Consider the following 6,639-nt stretch of genomic DNA (forward strand, 5'->3'; position numbering starts at 1 on the left):
TTATCCAAAAACGAAATAGTTCAATTTTCAAGTCAAAAACAGGAATTTTTTAGAAGACAGTTGAGAATTTTTTTTTTTTGATTACTTTATTTTTTTCTTAATATCTTATGTGAATTTATTTTCTGTAAATTTGATTCTATAATCTAAAAAAGATTTATTTTAAATACAAACAGGCACATTTTCTGTTTAAAAAAGTTGAATTTAAATCGACCAAAAAAAAAAAAAAACTTTTTAACAAAGTAGTTTCATTTTTTACAAAATAATTAATTTTTTAATCAAATAGATTTTTTTTTACCAAAAAAGATTGATTCTGAACCAAAAATAAATACAATAGCGGACTTTTTAACCATTCAAGTTGAATTTTCAAAAAAAACTTCATTTTTAACCAAAAAGTTCATTTTTAAAAGACTCCAAAAAGATGAATTTTCTATTCAAAAAGTTGAATAAAAAAAAACAGTTAAATTTTTTACCACAAAATACGACTAAAAGAATAGTTAAATTTTCAAAAACATTATTAATTTTTTTATCAGAAAAGATGAATTTTGAACTACTAATAAAACTTTGAATTTACAATAAAAAAAAACTTTCCAATAAAAACAAATGAAATTTTAAATCCTAAATGACGAATTTAGAACAAAGCAGTTAAATTTTCGACCGAAAAAGATGACTTTCTAACAAAATAGTTGAATTCTCAATAAAATAATTAAATTTTTTATCAAAAACGATGAATTTTTGATAAAAAAGATCACTTTTTAACAAAATAGTAAAATTTTCAAATAAATAGTGGATTTTTTAAACAAAAAGTTGAATCTTCAAGCTATAAAGATGAATTTTGAACCAAATGGTAGAATTTTCAATTAAAAAAAGTTTGACCTTCATCTCAAAAACAAAAAATTTGCATTTTCCTGTCAAAAACACCCATTTTTAAAAAGACAGTTGAATTTTCAGCAATAAAAGTTGATTTTGTAACAAAAAAAGTTAATTTTCAACCAAAAAAAATAACTTATCTTCAATAGCACAAATTTTCTACCTAAAAAAACTGCATTTGAATCGACAAAAAAAGGTTTAAACAAAACAGTTTAATTTTCCAAAAAATAATTACATTTTGAAATAAATAATAGAATTTTTAACAAAAAGATGAATTTTCGAACAAAAAAGGACTTTTTAATAAAATTGTTGTATTTTAAAAGAAATACTTGGAATTTTAAACCCAAAAAGATCAATTTTCAAACAAAAAAATTAAATTAAAAAAAGTGCTTTTCCAACCAAATAGCGGAGTTTTTATTCGAAAAAAAAACGGATGATTAAAAAAACCGCGGAATTTTCAACAAAACCGTTCCTTTTAATCCAAGATAGTTGATATAAAAATGAACAAAAATTTATTCTAATTCTAAAATTGTTAAATTTAACCAAAAAGTAAGAATTTTCAACAAAAGATTTGAGTTATCAAGCTAAAAAGGCAAATAATTGAATTTTCAAGCAAGTAGTAGAATTTTTAACATAAAAAAATGAATTTTGTGCAAAAAATTTAATAGTAGATTTTTCTAAAAAAAATAAATGATTTTTCAATTCAAAAGGACGAATTTTTTTATTAAAAACAACGAATTTTTTATAAGAAAATGTCACTTTTTCATAAAATAGTAAAATTTTCCAATAAATAGTTGATTTTTTAAACAAAAAGTTGAATTTTCATGCTATGAAGATGAATTTTGAAACAAATGATAGAATTTTCAAATAAAAAAAATTGTCCTTCATCCAAAAACCAAAAAGTTGCATTTTCAAGCCAAAAAGACCCATTTTTAGAATGACAGTTGAATTTTTAGCAATAAAACTTGATTTTTCAACCAAAAAAAGTTAATTTTCAACGAAAAAAAAAACTTATCTTCAAAAAAAAGATTAATTTTCATATCCATAGAATAAAATTTGCTACTTAAAAAAATAAACTAAATTTGATTCGACAAAAAAAAAGTTTTAAAAAAATAGTTTAATTTTCGACAAAATAATTAAATTTTTAACAAAAAAGTTGAATTTTTATGCCAAATGAACAAAAAGAAACGGATTTTTAATAAAATTCTTGAATTTTCTAAGAAATAGTTAAAGTTTAAACCAAACAGTTGAATTTTCAAACCAAAAAGGCGCATTTTTAGAGACAGTTGAATCTTCAGAAAAATTATGACTTCTCTACCAAAAAAAAGACTAACTTTCAAACCAAAAAGACAAATTTTCTATTTAAAAAAATTTGAATCTACTAAAAAAGATAAATTTTTAACAAAATAGTTTAATTTTCGACAAAATAATTACTTTTTCTAAAAAATAGTAGAATTTTGGACCAAAAGAGACCAATTCTCAACCAAGAATATAATGGTAAACTTTTCAACCACAAAAGTTAAACATTAAAAAAAAATTTATTTTTGGCAAAAAAAATGACATACCAAAAAAGTTTAATTTTCAAGTGATAAGGATGAATTTTGAACTAAACAGTTGAATTTTGAATCCAAAAAGACAAATTTTCTCCTAAAAAATTTGAATCTTTGTTAAAAAATTACCACTTTTTTACAAAATAGTACAATTTTCAAAAAAAATATTTAACTTTTCAATTAAATATTAGCTTTTTTAACCGAAATAAATAAATTCTGTTTAAAAAATACAATAGCATTTTTCATAAAAATGTTTAATTTTCATCAAAATGGTCGAATTTTCAAAGGAAAAATATCCAACTGTAACCAACAACCAAATAATTGAATTTTCAAATCGACATTTTTAAAACACAATTGAATTTTCAGCAATAAATGTTTAATTTTCAAAAAAAGAAGTTCATGTTCAAACAAAAAATATGGTTTTTCTACCGAAAAAGATGAATTTTCAATCCAAAAGGAAGATCTTTTTATACAAAAAGAAAAATTTTAAAGAAAACAGTTACATTTTTCACCAAAAAAGATGACTGTTTACAAAAGTTGAATTAAAAAAAAAATATATTTTTAACCAAAAAATTGAATTTTTAAGCCAAAAAGATGATTTTCATGGAAGACAGTTAAATTTTCAAAATAAAAAGCTAATTTTCGACTAAGAGTTTATTAATTAAAATTTAATCAATAATATGAATTTAAACCGACCAAAAAAGATAACTTTTTAACAAAATAGTTTCATTTTCGACAAAATAACTAAATTTCCAACGAAATATAATTTTTTACCAAAAGAGATTAATTCTGGAACAAAAATAAATACAATCGTAGACTTTTCAACCAGAAAAGTTGATTTTTCAACATAAAAAGTTCATGTTTAAGCAAAAAATATGGGTTTTCTACTAAAAAAAAGGTGAATTTTCAATCCAAAAGGAAGAATTTTCTATTCAAAACGACGAATTTTGAAGAAATAGGTAAATTTTCGATGAAAAAGAAAACTATCAAATAAACTGAATTTAAAAACAAAAAGTTCCATTTTTTACCAAAAAGTTGAATTATTAAACCAAAAAGATGATTTTTTGAGAAGACAGTCTAGTTTTCAACAAAAAAAGTTCATCTTTTTTATTTAAAATGTTATTTTTACCTAAATCTATATCTTTTAACAAAACTCGATTTTTAAGCCAAAAAGACTAATTTGTTTGAAGACTATTGAATTTTCAACAATAAAAGTTGAAATAGAAAAAAGCCTATTTTCAACTAAGAAAGATGAATTTTCTACGAAAAAGATTAATTTTCAATACAGAGGACAAATTTTCTTTTTAAAAAAGTTTAATTTTCGACAAAATAATTAAATTTTTTCGAAAATAATATGAATTCTGAACCAAAAATAAATACAATAGTAGACTTTTCAACCACAAAAGTTGGATTTTCAACAATGAGGTTCATTTTTAACAAACAAATATTACCTTTTTTGACCAAAAAAATACATTTTCAATCCAAAAAGACGAATTTTCTATTCAAAAAACCGAATTTTCAATCAAATAGTTACATTTTTAACCAAATGGTAAGTTTCTTTTACTAGAAAATATAAATTTTGGATTAAAAATATAATGGTAGACTTTTAAACAAAAAAGTCGAACTTTAACCAAAAAATATAACTTCTACCGAATTCTCAACAAAATAGTTGAATTTTTAATAAAATAATTAAATTTTCAACCAATAGGTGAATTTTGAAGCCCGAAACCCGAATTTTTTAGAATAGAGTTGAATTTTCTGCAAAAAAAGGTTTCAATCCAAAATGACAAATTTTCTATTTAAAAAAAATCAAATTTTTTACCAAATAAAATAATTTTTTATCAAAAAATTTTTGACAAAAAAGACTAACAAAATAGTTGAATTTTCCAAAAAATAATCAAATTTTCAACCAAATAGTCTATTTTTTAATGAAAAGAAATTAATTCGGAACCAAACATATTTATTCCAAACAAACGAAGTTTTTTATTCAAGAAGCCAATTTTAAACAAAACATTTAAATTTTCGATCAAAAAAGATGACTTTTTAACAAAATAGTTGAATTTTAAATTAAATAATTAAATCTTCAACAAAAAAGTTGATTTTTCAAGCTACGAAGATAACTTTTTAAATAAATAGTTGAATTTTCAAGTCAAAAACTCGAATATTTTCGAAGGTTTGAGATTTCAGCAAAATAATTTCATTTTCAATCAAAAAGGAAAAATTTTCTATTTAAAAAAATTGAATTTTCTAACAGAAATGTTAACTTTTTGTAAAATAGTTGAATTTTTAAAAAATAATTAAATTTTCTACCAAATATTAGAATTTTTAATTCGTGAAACTAAAAATAAATACAACAGTAAACTTTTCAAACAGAAAATTTGAATTTTCAACAAAAATGGTTAATTTTCAACAATCAAAAATTACTTTTTTTTTATCAAAAACGATTAATGTTAAATCCAAAAAAAAACGAATTTTTTATTCAAAAAGTCGAATTTGGAACAAAACAGTTAAATTTTTGGACAAAAAAAGATGAATTTTCAACAAAATAGTTGAATTAAAAAAAAAATGCTGTTTTTTAAAACTAAAAGTTGAATCTTTAAGCCAAAAAGACGAATTCTTCTTAAGACAGTTTAATTTTGAGCAATAAAAGTTGAATTATCAAAATTAAAAAGCTTATTTTCAACCCAGAAAGATGAATTTTCTACAAAAAAGATTAATTTTTAAACCAAAGGACAAATTTTCGATTAAAAAAAGTTTAGTTTTCGACAAAATAATTAAATTTTTTCCAAAAGAGGTGAATTCTGAAGCAAAAATAAATACGGTAGTAGAGTGTTCAACCAGAAAGTTGGATTTTTAACGAAAAAAGTTCATTTTTAACATTCAAATATTACTTTTCTACTAAAAAGGATTAATTTTCAATCCGAAAGGACAAATTTTCTATTCAAAAAGCGGAATTTTGAACAAAAACAGTTGAATTTAAAAAAAAATAAATAAAACTTTGTACCGTATATTAGTTTTTTTAACCAGAAAAGATGAATTTTGAACTACAAGACTCATCCTAAATGACGAATTTGGAAGAAATCAGTTAAATTTTCGATTAAAAAAGATGACTTTAACAAAATATTTGAATTTTCAACAAAATAATAAAAGTTTCAACCAAATATTTGAATTTTGAAACCAAAAAGTCGAATTTTTTAGAAGACTCGAATTGTCAGTAAAAAAAGTTCACTTTCAGTCTAAAAGTACAAAGTTTCTATTTAAAAAAATGAATTTAAAAAAAAAAAAAGAAGTAAACTTTCATCCAAATAGTATCATTTTTGATGAAAGGAAATTAATTCTGAACGGAAAACTTATGACTTATGAATAAAAAATGATTAATTCTCAGTACAAAATAGTTTGATTTTCTCATTGGTTTCTATAAAAATCCAGTTCGCATTTAAGCTAAAAAAAACTGGAAAAGGAGAATTTTCTTGAAAACGGGAGAAAAGGATAAATTTCGTTTAAAAATAATAAAAACGGGAAATAGGGGAAAGAGTGTGATGTTTGTAACAAGTGAGAACACTATAATACTAATACTTTCTTACAAATATTTTTATTTTCATCTTTTATTTCGCGCGAAACCATATTTAAAAATTAGGTTCACAACGGAATCAGAAAACTTCAGTTTTCAAAACAAGAAAATCTGAAGAAGAAAAAACATTTTAAGGAATAAAAATACACTTTATTTTCACACGTTGATTCGCTAAAAATTATATACAGCATCTGTGTCATTAATTATTATTCTCGTAATTGATTTGCATACAGGTTGAACCCCAGCTTGCAAATTTCTCAAAGTCGGGAACTTAAAAAAAGAAATTCGAGTCTCAGAAATTAACACGCTTAGATAATTCTGTACAATACTTTATATATATATTTACTTTATATTTATATTATATTTATATTTATAAAACTAGTGTAATATGGAAAACAAATCTGCAATAATTTTACATGAGGAGACAAGTTAAAAAAATTTTTTTTTGTAATCTAATGTAAAATTTCTGCTTCCTAAAGTTGAACTTTCCCTCAGGTGAAATTATTACAGAGCTAGGCAGAGCTTTTTACATCGAAGAGCCGATGCTGTGTCGTAGAATTCAGGGCAAGGCCACTTCAAGCACGCATACGTTTACAAGCATTTTCTCATTATTTATTTATTATTTATTCTTTTTCTTTCTTCTTTTTTTTT

This window comes from Belonocnema kinseyi, chromosome 8, assembly GCF_010883055.1.
Source record: "Belonocnema kinseyi isolate 2016_QV_RU_SX_M_011 chromosome 8, B_treatae_v1, whole genome shotgun sequence".
Classification (NCBI taxonomy): Eukaryota; Metazoa; Arthropoda; class Insecta; order Hymenoptera; family Cynipidae; genus Belonocnema; species Belonocnema kinseyi.